This window comes from Ovis aries, chromosome 20, assembly GCF_016772045.2.
Source record: "Ovis aries strain OAR_USU_Benz2616 breed Rambouillet chromosome 20, ARS-UI_Ramb_v3.0, whole genome shotgun sequence".
NCBI lineage: Eukaryota > Metazoa > Chordata > Mammalia > Artiodactyla > Bovidae > Ovis > Ovis aries.
The window spans coordinates 34,464,972-34,481,720 of NC_056073.1; the positions used below are offsets into that span (position 1 = coordinate 34,464,972).

Consider the following 16,749-nt stretch of genomic DNA (forward strand, 5'->3'; position numbering starts at 1 on the left):
GATGGGGATACAGAGGAAACAGTGTCAGACTTTATTTTTTTGGCTCCAAAATCACTGCAGATGGTGATTACAGCCATGAAATTAAAAGAAGCTTACTCCTTGGAAGGAAAGTTATGCCCAACCTAGATAGCATATTCAAAAGCAGAGATATTACTTGCCAACAAAGGTCTGTCTAGTCAAGCTATTGTTTTTCCAGTAGTCAGGTATGGATGTGAGAGTTGGACTGTGAAGAAAGCTGACTGCCAAAGAATTGATCCTTTTCAACTGTGGTGTAGGAGAAGACTTTTGAGAGTCCCTTGGACTGCAAGGAGATCCAACCAGTCCATTCTGAAGGAGATCAGTCCTGGGTGTTCTTTGGAAAGAATGATAGTAAAGCTGAAACCCCAGTACTTTGGCCACCTCATGCAAAGAGTTGACTCATTGGAAAAGACTCTGATGCCTGGAGTGATTGAAGCCAGGAGAAGGGACGACTGAGGATGAGATGGCTGGATGGCATCACCAACTTTATGGACGTGAGTTTGAGTGAGCTCCGGAAGTTGGTGATGGTCAGGGAGGCCTGGCGTGCTGCAGTTCAATGATTCGCAGAGTCAGAAACAACTGAGTGACTGAACTGAAATGACTTGAACTTAACTCAATTAACGTGTGCTTGAGAATAAATCAGAAATGTAGACCCACAAATGTGTAGAATGGACTTGTGGTTAGTAGTGGGTGGGGTGTTATCTAATGCTGGGGAGTGTCCAAACTATTGGATATAAGATAGGCTGAAGGATGTTTTGTACAACATGGAAATATAGCCAATGTTTTGTAGTAAATATAAGTAGAAAGCAAACTTTAAACATTGTATATATTGTTTTAAAAGAGCAGAAGACAGACAAACATTTATTTTTAAAAACTAACCACTAAATGGAGGCCTAGTGGTTCATCTGGTTTCTCTAAAGAGGTAGGAATTTGTCTAAATGCTTGAGAAAGTCTGACCATGTTAGGCTTATTGCAAGACCACAAAGTACGTATAAAACCACATATACCATTCTTTGTGGGTGATTTAAAGAAAGTTCAAGAGTAAGTTTTTCTCCATACAAATTGTCCCCACTTATTTAATTCCTGAATAACAGAACTCCATTGTAATGGCACAACAGAATATTTAGAGTTGTTGTTGTTCGCTCCTAAGTCACGTCCCACTGTTTGCAACTCTACAGGCTGTAGCACACAGACTTCCCAGTCTTTCAGAATATTCAGAGAAAATAATTCTGTATCAATACAGAGGTCTTACAAATTTAGAAAGAAAGCTTGTTCAACTCTCTTTCTTATGTTGTAGATATGAAGTCTAAATGTATGCATGTTAACCTATAATACAGAGACACCACCCTCCTCCTTGGTGATAGTGATGGTTGTGTCTATAGCTAGGTAAGTAAAACAGGCTTCTTCTGTTGTGGATGGTTCTACTGTGCCCTGCCCATCAGAGAGGTCTGTGTGTAGCCATCACCATCTATGCGTACCTTGTCTGTTTGTCAACTGCAGTTCTATAGCACCCCTGCCAAGAACTTTGTCTTGGCCACTGGAGGTGCAAACTGCAGAGTCTCAAGATTTTATTCCATCCCAAAGAGTTTCATCAGAAAGGTATAACCCATAGGAGTAAAAACAGACTCCCTGGAAGAGAACGCAAACCATGATCAAGATCATGCTCTTGATCATCTTCATAAATTTAAGAGAAAAATCTCACCTAACGGATTGATATATATTTTCAAATAACATTTTTCATTGGCTGCAAGCATTAAAGGTGAAACATTCATAATCTGGAGATCACAGCGTAGACTCTTTCCACATACACAGCTTCTGCCACATTCTTTTCCATTTGCATTGGTGAACTGGAGTCTTTGCATCCAATGGTAGAGTGCAAAATAAGGGATTTGACCCAGAAAAAAATTCAACCTCACATCACTTGTAAGAAGTGTGAATTGTTATTTCACTCAAAAGATAGCCGTTTTCATTTTTTTAGTTTCTTCTATGCACTAGGAGGTATAAGAGATGCTTAATGTAGTCTACGTTGTCACATTTATATTTTTATTCACACAAGCATACATGGCAGGGATGATTCTCTAGTTATTTTATAGCTAGAGAACTTCTTTCTCTCATGCTTTGCCTATCCCTCCTACCTATTGGAATTTGTTGTAAGTTTTAAACATTCTTTTACTTAAATCTTTTAAAGATTTCTTTTCTTTAGAGACTTTTTTACCACAAACTGTTCCATCAATCTCCAGGGTGATCCCCAGTCCCTGAATTAATATCTCTGGAATCCCCTTCTGCTCCCTCTAATACTGGCTCTCTTCTTCAGCAGGACTTTGTTTTAAAAATACAATATAATCATGTCTCTGCTCCCTAAACCCTTGGATGGCTACCCTTTTCCCTAGAGAGAGCCTACTTTTCTTCTTGCTGTTAATGGGTCTCTCCTGGATCTGGCCTTTGCCTGGGCTTCAGCTCCACTCCTGCCCTGTCCTCTCCTCTCTCCAGTCCAGCTACACCACACCTGACCAGTTCCCTGAACATACCATGGTCCTGCACTGTCTTCCTTGCCTTGATTTGCTCTGCCAGAACGTTTTTTCCTATAGTTCGTTCAGCTTCCTCCCATGTATCTTTTAGATTTTTAGCTTCTGTGTCAGTTCCTTGGACAGTGACTCCTAACCCTTTTGACTAGGAGCTGAGTTCCCTTGCTCTTTGCTCCCACAGTGTGAATCCTTCCTGTTTCCCCATCTCTTCATGTTTGCATTACTTGTTCAAGTACCTGTCTTTTCCACTAGAAAATAATCTTAATGAAATCAGTGACTTTACCTGTCCCATTTATCAAATTATTTTCTTTCTGTAATGTAGAATCCGGTTCTGGGGAGGCATTCAGTAAACAGTTGTCAAATATATGAAGAATTTTAAGAAAACAGAAAACTGAGGAGGTTGAATCTCCTGCCCTGAGTCATACAAGTTATACCTCTGGCCACATCTGGGTTAGAACCCTTGTGTGTTAATCAACAGAGTCCAGCTTTCCCTCCATTTGACTGCTACCTTGGGGAAGGGCTGGTGTGACTAGAAAGGTTCATTTATACTTTTTCCTGTTTTCTGCTCTTGGAACAGTATTTTGCATTCAGTTTTATATAATGGACAGTTCTAAGATCTTTGTAAATATAGATCATATAATTTTAAAAAGTATTTTGAAAATTATAGATGCCTGCTTAGGGATATTTCTACATGTTTCAGAAAGTCATATAATCTAGAAAATTCTTGTGAAATCTATCATTAACCACTTTTAAATTCCATCTTGGATTTTATGTTAAAATTTAAAGTAAGTATTTTTGTTTTGCTTTTTTTTATCATCTTCTAAGTGCTTCCTTCGTGGCTCAGATGTTAAAGAATCCACTTGCAATGAAAGAGACTTGAGTTTGGTCCCTGGATTGGGAAGATCTCCTGCAGGAGGGCATGGCAACCCACTTCTGTATTCTTGCCTGGAGAATTCCATGGATGGAGGAGCCTGATGGGCTACAGGCTATGGAGTCGCAAGGAGTTGCACACTACTGAGTGAATCAGACACACATACCACTATCAACTATTTATTCACTATAAGGGTGTGTAGGGTGGAGGTACCCCAAGTTTATACATCAGGATTATGCAGATACTTTTAATGTATTGGTTATGGACTAACCATAAAGAAATCATGCTGTTTGCAATAACATAAATTAATCTTGAGCACATTATACTATATGAAATAAGTCTGAGAAAGACAAATGCTGTATGATCATAGTAAATGTGGAATCAAATAACAACCACGAGGAACAAAACATACATACAGAGAACAGATTGGTGGTTTCCAGACGTGGGGTTTGGGTGGGCAGCCAACATGGGTGAAGTGGGTTAAAAGGTACAAATTCACAGTTACATATAAGTCATGGGGATATACCACAGGGCATGGTGACTCTAGCTAATAATAGTGTATCACACACTTGAAAGTTGCAAAGAGAGTAGATCTTAAAACTTCTCACCACAAGAAAGAAATCATAGCAATGTGTGATGATGGATGTTAACTAGATTTACTCTGGTGATTACTTTCCATCTGAGCCACCAGGAAGCCCCTATTTGCAGTATATACAAATATCAAATCATTATATTGTACATCTAAAACTTGTGTGATGCTATATGTCATTATATTAATATCTCAATCTAAAAAATACATCATGAAAAAAAAGGAGAGAGAGACTTTGATCATACGCATTACTATGTTCCTTATGATCTTACTTCACCTATATTAATTGACCTAAGAATCTATGCCTACATAGCCCTGAATAACATGATGACTTGAGAAATTTTACTAACAAGAGAGAAACGGAAGAGAGTCTAAGTTTTAATATTCATGCAACAGTCACTTGACCTTAAAAAGCAGAAAATAAGACTCCCCAGATTTTACTGATAAACCCTCTACCCTTTGTCCCAGTGGTGAAAAATGAAAGTAAAAGCTGCTCAGTCATCTCTGACTCTTTTTGACCCCATAGACTGTACTCTCCAGGCCAGAATCCTGGAGTAGGTAGCTGTTCCCTTCTCCAGGAAATCTTCCCCACCCAGGGATTGAACCCAGATCCCCCATAATGCTGGCAGATTCTTTACCAGCTGAGCCACATGGGAATATGCCAAGAAATGAAGAAATGCTCAGTTTTCCACTCTTATTTAGTCAGGGTAAAGCAATCCAGGAATATGCTTGTGTATTTTGTGATGTGTTTCTATGTTTGTTATTTGTTATTTTTTTTTGCATTTTAATATATGTGGTATAATATAAGAGATGTGGTTACCTTATAGATGTGTACAATTCCATGTAGTAATATGGTAATATATTGTATTTTTACCAAAGAAGATAATTATGTTCTAACTCTTATACAAAGTAAAACTCCTGTTTCACTGTAAGAAATAATTTCTGAAGGACATTGTAGACATATATATCTATATAGTCGGTTGTGAGTGATGTTAATATGCAATTCATAAATATGCAGTTCATAAATATACATTTTCTCATCTACCACATATTTGACATTCATTCTAAATTGGACAATATTATTATACATTATTAGTGAAATGAAATGAAACATGTGAAATGTATGAGTTATATTTAAAGATGCAACTACTTTACAAGTCATGCATTTGTAACCCTATTTTATTATGATATGGGCAAAATATAAATAGAGATATAGTATTCTGAGGTGATTTAAATTTAGGAAGGATAAAGGAAATGGAATTTTGATTGAGAGGAATACATTAAATAGATTGATTTTTATCTTTGATTTTCTTTAGGTATAGACTTCATCATAGGGCTTCAACTAGATAAAAGGGAACCATTAAATAAGCTAGAGTTAGAAATTCATTTTAATATTGAATATTTTAATTAAGTTTTATTAGTGTCTGATCTTTTTTTTCCCCCATGTTGAATAGCATTTTGGATAGATTTGCATTGTATTTTTATAAACAGTGATATATGTTTATTTCTTAATATAATTTTTTTCACATAAATTGAAATGACCAAAGAAAGAAAGAGTAAGCAATTGTGAAGCATTAAAATCCATGAAATTTAGTCACTGAATTGCTTATTTTATTTAAAAACTAATATATTTTATAGTTTCTCTAGTAAAAATTGCATTTGGTTCACTCCAGGAGCCACCCCGTGTCCGAGGCCAGGGGTAGCGACTGGGAGGAGTAACTCCATGTCCAAGGAGCAGTGGCTGCATGGCCGCAGGAGGGCCTAGAGGAGCCATCCCACATTGAAGGTCAGGAAGGGTGATGGTGAGGAGATACCCCTCATCCAAGGTAAAGAGCAGTGGCTGTGCTTTGCTGGAGCAGCCATAAAGATACCCCATGCCCAAAGTAAGAGAAACCCAAGTAAGATGGTAGGTGTTGCAAGAGGGCATCAGAGGGCAAACACACTGAAACCATACTCACAAAAATCAAGTCAATCTAATCACACTAGGGCCATAGCCTGGTCTAACTCAATGAAACTAAGCCATGCCCATGGGGCAACCTAAGACAGGTGGGTCATGGTGCAGAGGTCTGACAGAATGTGGTCCACTGGAGAAGGGAATGGCAAACCACTTCGGTATTCTTGCCTTGAGAACCCCATGAACAGTATGAAAAGGCAAAATGATAGGATACTGAAAGAGGAACTCCCCAGGTCAGTAGGTGCCCAATATGCTACTGGGATCAGTGGAGAAATAACTCCAGAAAGAATGAAGGGATGGAGCCAAAGCAAAAACAATACCCAGCTGTGGATGTGACTGGTGATAGAGGTAAAGTCCAATGCTGTAAAGAGCAATATTGCATAGGAACCTGGAATGTCAGGCCCATGAATCAAAGCAAATTGGAAGTGGTCAAACAGGAGATGGCAAGAGTGAACATTGTTATTCTAGGAATCAGCGAACTAAAGTGGACTGGAATGGGTGAATTTAACTCAGCTGACCATTATATAAACTACTGCAGGCAGAAATTCCTTAGGAGAAATGGAGTAGCCATCATGGTCAACAAAAGAGTCTGAAATGCAGTACTTGGATGCAATCTCAAAATGACAGAATGATCTTTGTTCGTTTCCAAGGCAAACAATTCAATATCACGGTAATCCAAGTCTATGCCCCAACAAATAACTCTGAAGAAGCTGAAATTGAACAGTTCTATGAAGACCTACAAGACCTTTTAGAACTAATACCAAAGAAAGATGTCCTTTTCATTATAGGGGACTGGAATGCAAAAGTAATAAGTCAAGAAACACCTGGAGTAACAGGAAAATTTGGCCTTGGAATGCGGAATGAAGCAGGGCAAAGACTAATAGACTTTGCCAAGAAAATGCACTGGTCATAGCAAACACCCTCTTCTAACAACACAAGAGAAGACTCTACACATGGACATCACCAGATGGTCAACACCAAAATCAGATTGATTATATTCTTTGCAGCCAAAGATGGAGAAGCTCTATACAGTCAACAAAAACAAGACCAGGAGCTGACTGTGGCTCAGATCATGAACTCTTTATTGCCAAATTCAAACTTAAATTGAAGAAAGTAGAGAAAACTGTTAGACCATTCAAGTATGACCTAATCATACAGTGGAAGTGAGAAATAGATTTGAGGGCCTAGATCTGAGAGATAGAGTGCCTGATAAACTATGGAATGAGGTTCATTCCACTGTACAGGAGACAGGGATCAAGACCATCCCCATGGAAAAGAAATGCAAAAAAGCAAAATGGCTGTCTGGGGAGGCCTTAAAATAGCTGTGAAAAGAAGAGAAGCTCAAAGCAAAGGAGAAAACGAAAGATATAAGCATCTGAATGCAGAGTTCCAAAGAATAGCAAGAGAGATAGGAAAGCCTTCTTCAGTGATCAATGCAAAGAAATAGAGGAAAACAACAGAATGGGAAAGACTAGAGATCTCTTCAAGAAAATTAAATATACCAAGGGAACATTTCATGCAAAGATGGGCTCGATAAAGGACAGAAATGGTATGGACCTAACAGAAGCAGAAGATATTAAGAAGAGGTGGCAAGAATACATGGAAGAACTGTACAAAAAAAGATCTTCACGACCCGGATTATCACGATGGTGTGATCACTCATCTACAGCCAGACATCCTGGAATGTGAAGTCAAGTGGGCCATAGAAAGCATCACTAGGAACAAAGCTAGTGGAGGTGACAGAATTCCAGTATAGCTATTTCAAATCCTGAAGATGATGCTATGAAAGTGCTGCACTCAATATGCCAGCAAATTTGGAAAACTCAGCAGTGGCCACAGGACTAGAAAAGGTCAGTTTTCATTCCAATCCCAAAGAAAGGCAATGCCAAAGAATGCTCAAACTACCACACAATTGCACTCATCTCACATGCTAGTAAAGTAATGTTCAAAATTCTCCAAGCTAGGCTTCAGCAATACGTGAAATGAGAAATTCCTGATGTTCAAGCTGGCTTTAGAAAAGGCAGAAGAACCAGAGATCATATTGCCAACATCTGCTGGATCACGGAAAAGCAAGAGAGTTCCAGAAAAACATCTATTTCTGCTTTATTGACTATGCCAAAGCCTTTGACTGTGTGGATCACAATAAACTGCGGAAAATTCTGAAAGAGATGGGAATACCAGACCACCTAACCTGCCTCTTGAGAAATCTGTATGCAGGTCAGGAAGCAACAGTTAGAACTGGACATGGAACAACAGACTGGTTCCTAATAGGAAAAGGAATACATCAAGGCTGTATATTGTCACCCTGCTTATTTAACTTCTATGCAGGGTACATCATGAGAAACGCTGGACTGGAAGAAGCACAAGCTGGAATCAAGAAGCTGGGAGAAATATCAATAACCTCAGATATGCAGATGACACCACCCTTATGGCAGAAAATGAAGAGGAACTAAAAGCCTCTTGATGAAAGTGAAAGAGGATAGTGAAAATGTTGGCTTAAAACTCAACATTCAGAAAACAAGATCATGGCATCTGGCTCCATCACTTCATGGGAAATAGATGGGAAACAGTGGAAACAGTGTCAGACTTTATTTTTTGTGCTCCAAAATCACTGCAGATGGTAATTGCAGCCATGAAATGAAAAGATGCTTACTCCTTGGAAGAAAAGTTATGACCAACCTAGATAGTATATTCAAAAGCAGAGACGTTACTTTGCTTACTAAGGTCCATCTAGTCAAGGCTATGGCTTCTCCTGTGGTCATGTATGGATGTGAGAGTTGGACTGTGAAGAAGGCTGAGCGCTGAAGAATTGATGCTTTTGAACTGTGGTGTTGGAGAAGACTCTTGAGAGTCCCTTGGACTGCAAGGAGATCCAACCAGTCCATTCTGAAGGAGATCAGCCCTGGGATTTCTTTGGAAGGAATAATGCTAAAGCTGAAACTCCAATACTTTGGCCACCTCATGCGAAGAGTTGACTCATTGGAAAAGACTCTGATGCTGGGGGGGATTGGGGGCAGGAGGAGAAGGGGATGACAGAGGATGAGATGGCTGGATGACATCACTGACTCGATGGACGTGAGTCTGAGTGAACTCTGGGAGTTGGTGATGGACAGGTAAGCCTGGCGTGTTGTGATTCATGGGTTTGCAAAGAGTTGGACAATACTGAATGACTGAACTGAACTGAATGGTTTTTGCCAAAGTATAGCAAGTGTTCCATGTCCCAGCTCTCAGGCCAGGTGCAAATGATGCTTGCTCTTGCACTGGACATTGGGAATCAAGTCCAAAGGGGCACATAGCAAAATGGTGTCAAGCAAACAGACAGGAAACAATTAAAGAGTAAATTACATGAATTATACCACTATCAACAGTTTGTTCACCATGAGGGGTGAGTAGGGTGTGGAGCTAACCAACATTATCCTCAGGATTATGCAAGTACTATTAATGTATTAGTTATGGACTTACTATGAAGAAATCTTCCTCTCTGCGGTAGCATGAATGAAACTTGAAGACATTATGCTGTGCGAAATAAGTCAGATAAAGACAAATGCTATATGAGCTCACTTAAATGAGGAATCAAAACAAATAACCACAAAGAACAAATTATAAATAGAGAACACTTTGGTGGTTTCCAGAGGCAGGGTTTGGTTGGGGAGCCAGAATGGGTGAAGTGGATATCTATTTCCTGTTACAAATAAGTCACAGGGATATAATACAGTGTGGTGACTATAGTTAATAATAGTGTATTGTATACCTGAAAATTGCTAAGAGAGTAGATCTCGAAGCACTCACCACAAGAAAAATTAGATGCAGTGTATGATGATGGATCACACTAGTAATTTAACACTAGAGTAACTGTGGTGATAATTTGGCAATATATACAAACCATTGTGTTGCATATCTAAAATGTGTATGGTGTAATATGTCAATTAAAAAATAACCTACATCTTGGGAAAAAAGCAGACGTAGACTTTTACCGTATGTTTTTCTACAGTCCTTCATATTCCTATTTCACCTTATTAACTTATATAAGAATCTAGGAGGATATATCCCTGAATAACTTGATGACTTGTGACGTTTTCCTGACATAGGAGGGGAAAGAAAGAGAGTCTAGGTTGTAATACTTATTCAATAGGAATTTGACCCTGGATAACAAAAAAATAAGATTCCCCAGACTTTCCTGATAAACCCTCTGCCTTTTGCCACACTTGGGATCAAGAGTAAAAAGTTACCTTGAAGGTTAATATAAAAACTCAATATTTTCAAGGATCCCTTTATGTTAAGAATTTGTATTTATAGATGAGTGTTTGAAATTATTCACTTTTGCAAAATATTTAACTGACTTTGAGTTTACTACTTTACCCCTTAACATTAATAAAAATGTAATACTATCCTGAAACATAGCCTAAGCATTCTGGCATGAGAAATGACCATGCCAATTTATCAGTAACCAATTATAAATAAATGACATATTTTGAGCATTTGATCAATATACATTAATTGAATATTGGAGGGGTTAGTGTTTAAATTTAATCTTGCTGGTCCCAAATTTTTCATGAGAAAGAGATAAATATGTGAATAAATAATTAGCCCAGTTGTATTTATTTCTTTGGTGAATGTAAGTAAAACTTAACATAGCAACCCAAAGGAGAGAAGAGCTGATTTGTCTGGAAAAGTCACAAGAATTTTCAAAAATCAAGTGAAATAGGATTTGAAGGAGCTCCCCAGGAGCAGATGGGGACGGGACTCCAGGTTGGAGAAGAGCTTATAAAAAGAAAGACATTTAAAATCTGAAGAGCGCCGCAGGTTTGGGGAAGGGCACCACACGTTTGGGGAAGGATGATAAATTCTATGAGCTCTCTCCTATCTTTGAGAGAGCCAGGCAAAAACAACAAAAGATCCCTAGCCTGTGACTCACAAGTCTCACTTGCTCCCTGTAGCTGTGGACTTCCGGGCAGACACATGGACTCATGTGCATAGGAGCGAAACCTCCTCCCCTGTCCGTCCTGGAGACAGGCCTCCTCACATGACCTTGGGAGAGAGCACTGGGTTCTATAGGTAAGATCCCCTGCAAAAGAAAATGGCAACCTAATCCAATATTTCCTTCTGGAAAATCCCACAGACAGAGGAGCCTGGTGGGCTACAGCCCATGAGGTCCCCAAAAATTCAGACACGACTTAGCAACTAAAAAGCAACAACAATTAGAAACTGGTAGTAACAACAAATCAAAGAATTGTGGATTACATTGTACCTTTTAATTGTGCTATGATTAGCCTTTATTACAACTTAGATTACTGAAGTTATTCTATATGTGTAATGTAAAACTGTTTATATTTCATAAATATTAAACTTCATATCCACACATGAGGCCTTGTTCTCCTTGTTGTTCAGTCACTAAGTCATATCTGACATTTATGACCCCATGGGCTGCAGCACACCAGGCTTCCCTGACCTTCACTATCTCCTGGAGTTTGTTCAAACTCATGTCCATCGGGTCAGTGATACCATCCAACCATCTCATCCTCTGTTGGCCCCTTCTCCTCCTGCCCTCAAATTTTCCCAGCCTCAGGGTCTTTTACAGTGAGTCAGCTCTTCGAATCAGGTGGCCAGAGTATTGGAACTTCAGCATTAGTACTTGCCTTTGAATATTCAGGGTTGATTTCCTTTAGAATTGACTGGTTTCATCTCCTTTAATCCAAGGGACTCTCAAGAGTACTTCCAGCACCACTGTTCGAAAACATCAGTGCTTCAGTGTGCAGACTACTTTATGGTACAACACTCATATCCATACATGACTACTGGAAAAACCATACCTTTGAATATACAGTCATTCTTTTGGCAAAGTTATGCCTCTGCTTTTTAATATGCTGTCTAGTTTTCTTATAGCTTTGCTTCAAAGGAGCATGCAGCTTTTAATTTCATGGCTGCAGCCATCATCTGCACTGATGATTGTCCCAAGAAAATAAAACATGTGAGGCCTATTAAATACCTAACTCAAACTTTTCATCAAGATAAATGTGGTTAAAGAATTGTATAGCCTTTGAATAACCACATTTTGACTTTTATAACAAATTACCATGTTTCTTTAATGATTCTGATTTATATCTCAAAGTTTTATTCTTTATAATAGAGCATGACACAAATTTACATTGAATCTACTATGTTCGCTAAGAAATCCTGTGGCCAATGTCACAATAGGGGAACAAATTTAAAACAAAAATTAGGTGATTAAACCTGACATCAGAGAAAAAGAAGAGAACCATAAATAAATGTAAAATATGCACTGAATAAAGTTGTGGGTGGTAGGAAAAATGGCCATTTGAGTCCTTAAGAACAGTAGCCATACAGGGACACTTTATATTAAGACAGGGTACTCATTTTTCCATAAAGCTTCTACTTCCTGGGCACAGTGAGTATTCAGTTCAGTTCAGTGCAGTTCAGTCACTTAGTCATGTCTGACTCTTTGCGACTCTTCCTTGGGACAGTAGATACTAAGAAATTAAAAATTAAAACTTACATTGCTATAAGAAATTTAGTGAAGAAGATGACACATTGGGTGTGGTAGGGACAAGGTCACTTTTCTCAGCAAAAGACATTTTAACCTCAGGGCATATTCTAGAATAATCAAAGTAATTAAAAAGCAGGCAACTGTCCCATCTTTTAAAAACAATTTCACAATCACCTGTTTCTAAAATTTACAGGCAGTACAAGAAAAGAACATCTGTATTTAATATTTCTTTATTTTTTGTTGTTTTTTTAATTTTATTTTATTTTTAATTTTTATTTTTACTTTATTTTACTTTACAATACTGTATTGGTTTTGCCATACATTGACATGAATCCACCACGGGTGTACATGCGTTCCCAAACATGAACCCTCCTCCCACCTCCCTCCCCATAACATCCCTCTGGATCATCCCCGTGCACCAGCCCCAAGCATGCTGTATCCTGCATCAGACATAGACTGGTGATTCAATTCTTACATGATAGTATACATGTTTCAGTGCGATTCTCCCAAATCATCCCACCCTCTCCCTCTCCCTCTGAGTCCAGAAGTCCGCTATACACATCTGTGTCTTTTTTGCTGTCTTGCATACAGGGTCATCATTGCCATCTTTCTAAATTCCATATATATGTATTAGCATACTGTATTGGTGTTTTTCTTTCTGGCTTACTTCACTCTGTATAATCGGCTCCAGTTTCATCCATCTCATTAGAACTGATTCAAATGTATTCTTTTTAACGGCTGAGTAATACTCCATTGTGTATGTGTACCACACAGCTTTCTTATCCATTCATCTGCTGATGGACATCTAGGTTGTTTCCATGTCCTGGCTATTATAAACAGTGCTGCAATGAACATTGGGGTACATGTGTCTCTTTCCATTCTGGTTTCCTCAGTGTGCATGCCCAGCAGTGGGATTGCTGGGTCATAAGGCAGTTCTATTTGCAATTTTTTAAGGAATCTCCACACTGTTCTCCACAGTGGCTGTACTAGTTTGCATTCCCACCAACAGTGTAGGTGGGGAGGCCATTGATATTTTCACACTAAGAACCCCTTGGGTTGCTTAGAACATGTCTGCGTTGCTCCTCCATCACTTGGTCATTTGTATTGCTGTTGCTGGACAGGTTTTGGATACCATTGCCTACAGACAACTTGTTCTGTCTATAATGAAGGGCTGTGGGCTGAAATGCTTCTGTCTTGCCACCAGAACTTAGACTCCATCCTTTTCCCTGTCCTCAGTTGATGCAGGGAGTGGGCTCCATCACATAGAACCTGAAGGACCACATCTCACCAACCACCATTCCTCAGAAAAGTTAAAATTCCTTTCTCCCTCTGTGTATCGAACTCCCTTCACTTCAGATTACATTTCTCATCTGTCCACTCCATTTTCAGGAACCCCATTCCAACTGATTTATCAATTATCAACACCATTGGTCACATGGGAAGTTCATGAAAGCTTCACCCAAAATTAAGAAAATCATTAAAATACTGGCTCAATCAGACTGTTTTACCTAACCAGGGTATTCTGGGGTACATGAAGTTTTCCATGTCATATCCTCATGGAGAGAGTTTTAAGAGAAGCAATTTTCAGACTCTCTACATTCATATGAATTCTTTTCTTAATTTTTCTCTCTGAGAAAGCATTTGTATCTGAAGGCTTAAATACTGGTCTTCTTTCCCACCTCCTATTTCAGAATTGCCCTGGCCCTCTTTGATAAAGTAAGGCATGCCTTTCACTATCTGGAATCTTATTATTGTGTGATGTCCCAGGGTATACAGATTTTGGGGATGCCAGACAAAAAGACCATTTGAAATCTTCCTGTAGCCTAAGCCTTCTTTGATCATGGCATCATGCGCTTATGGTAAGTCTTCACATCTTTCTGTCTTTTGTTTATTTCTTTTAGATGGATAGCAAGGAGATCTAATGTTGTAACTTTATTAATTCATACATACTGTGGGACAGAATGACAGGACGGGACAATATTGATTCAACAATCCTCTTTTAATATGCACTTGCATGTGAACATTTCTTCCAAATGGAAAAGGTGTTGGAACTTTCCCCATTGTCCAGTGTTTAAGGATCCATGCTCCTAATGCAGGGGGCCTAGGGTTCAATACTGCTCAAGGATCTAATTCCCACATGCTACGAAAGAGGTAGAAGATCCGGATGTGCTATAATTAAAACACATCACAACCAAATAAATAAAAATGCTAAAAAAGAAATGTTGGAATCTATACCACATAGTGGTTTTAAGTATGAACCTTGGAGCTTTGTAGCCCTTGCACATACTCCCATTCCACCACTCACAAGCTCTGAATCTTTCAGTTCAGTTCAGTTCAGTCAGTCAGTCATGTCCAACTATTTGTGACCCCATGAATCAATGGCAGCATGCCAGGCCTCTCTGTCCATCACCATCTCCCGGAGTTCACTCAGACTCATGTCCATCAAGTCCATGATGCCATCCAGCCATCTCATCCTCGGTAGTCCCCTTCTCCTCCTGCCCCCAATCCCTCCCAGCAGCAGAGTCTTCTATAATAGGTCAACTCTTCGCATCAGGTGGCCAAAGTATTGGAGTTTCAGCTTTAGCATCATTCCTTCCAAAGAAATCCCAGGGTTGATCTCCTTCAGAATGGACCAGTTGGATCTCCTTGCAGTCCAAGGGACTCTCAAGAGTCTTCTCCAACACCACAGTTCAAAAGCATCAATTCTTCGGCACGCAGCCTTCTTCACAGTCCAACTCTCACATCCATACATGACCACAGGAAAAACCATAGCCTTGACTAGACAGACCTTAGTCGGCAAAGTAATGTCTCTGCTTTTGAATATACTATCTAGGTTGGTCATAACTTTTCTTCCAAGGAGTAAGTGTCTTTTAATTTCATGGCTGCAGTCACCATCTGCAATGATTTTGGAGCCCCCAAAATAAAATCTGACACTGTTTCCACTGTTTCCCCAACTATTTCCCATGAAGTGATGGGACCGGATACCATAATCTTCGTTTTCTGAATGTTGAGCTTTAAGCCAACTTTTTCACTCTCCTATTGCACTTTCATCAAGAGGCTTTTTAGCTCCTCATCACTTTCTGCCATAAGGGTGGTGTCATCTCCATATCTAAGGTTATTGATATTTCTCCTGTCAATCTTGATTCCAGCTTGTGCTTCTTCCAGTCCAGCGTTTCTCATGATGTACTCTGCATGGAAGTTAAATAAGCAGGGTGACAATATACAGCCTTGACACACTCCTTTTCCTATTTGGAACCAGTCTGTTGTTCCATATCCTGTTCTAACTGTTGCTTCCTGACCTGCATACAGGTTTGTCAAGAGGCAGGTTAGGTGGTCTGGTATTCGCATCTCTTTCAGAATTTTCCACAGTTGATTATGATCCACACAGTCAAAGGCTTTGGCATAGTCAATAAAGCAGAAATAGATCTTTTCTGGAACTCTCTTGCTTTTTCCATGATCCAGAGGATGTTGGCAATTTGATCTCTGGTTCCTCTGCCTTTTCTGAAACCAGCTTAAACATCAGGGAGTTCACAGTTCATGCATTGCTGAAGCCTGGCTTGGAGAATTTTGAGCATTACTTTACTAGCATGTGAGATGAGTGCAATTGTGCGGTAGTTTGAGCATTCTTTGGCATTGCCTTTCTTTGGGATTGGAATGAAAACTGACCTTTTCTAGTCCTGTGGCCACTGCTGAGTTTTCCAAATTTGCTGGCATATTGAGTGCAGCACTTTCACAGCATCAGCTTTCAAGATTTGAAATAGCTCAACTGGAATTCCATCACCTCCACTAGCTTTGTTCATAGTGATGCTTTCTAAGCCCACTTGACTTCACTTTCCAAGATGTCTGGCTCTAGATTAGTGATCACATCATCATGATTATCTGGGTCATAAAGATCTTTTTTGTACAGTTCTTCCTTGTATTCTTGCCACCTCTTCTTAATATCTTCTGCTTCTGTTAGGTCCAAATCATTTCTGTCCTTTATCGAGCCCATCTTTGCATGAAATGTTCCCTTGGTATCTCTAATTTTCTTGAAGAGATCTCTAGTCTTTCCCATTCTGTTGTTTTCCTCTATTTCTTTGCATTGATCCCTGAGGAAGGCTTTCTTATCTCTTTTTGCTATTCTTTGGAACTCTGCATTCAGGTGCTTATATCTTTCCTTTTCTCCTTTGCTTTTCATCTCTCTTCTTTTCACAGCTATTTGTAAGGCCTCCCCAGACAGCCATTTTGCTTTTTTGCATTTTTTTCCATGGGGATGGTCTTGATCCCTGTCTCCTGTACAATGTCACA

The 16,749-nt window shown here is 39.3% G+C and overlaps 1 protein-coding gene across 1 annotated transcript in view; it reads left to right on the plus strand.

Moving 5' to 3' along the window:
• The first annotated feature begins 292 nt into the window (after positions 1-292).
• The window catches only part of LOC443319 (placental lactogen), a 109,381-nt gene continuing 92,924 nt past the window's right edge, over positions 293-16,749 (plus strand). The window contains exons 1-2 of the mRNA XM_060402996.1: positions 293-512; positions 10,895-11,012. The gene's annotated coding sequence lies outside the window, so the exon portion shown is untranslated. The remainder of the gene's footprint in view (positions 513-10,894; positions 11,013-16,749) is intronic.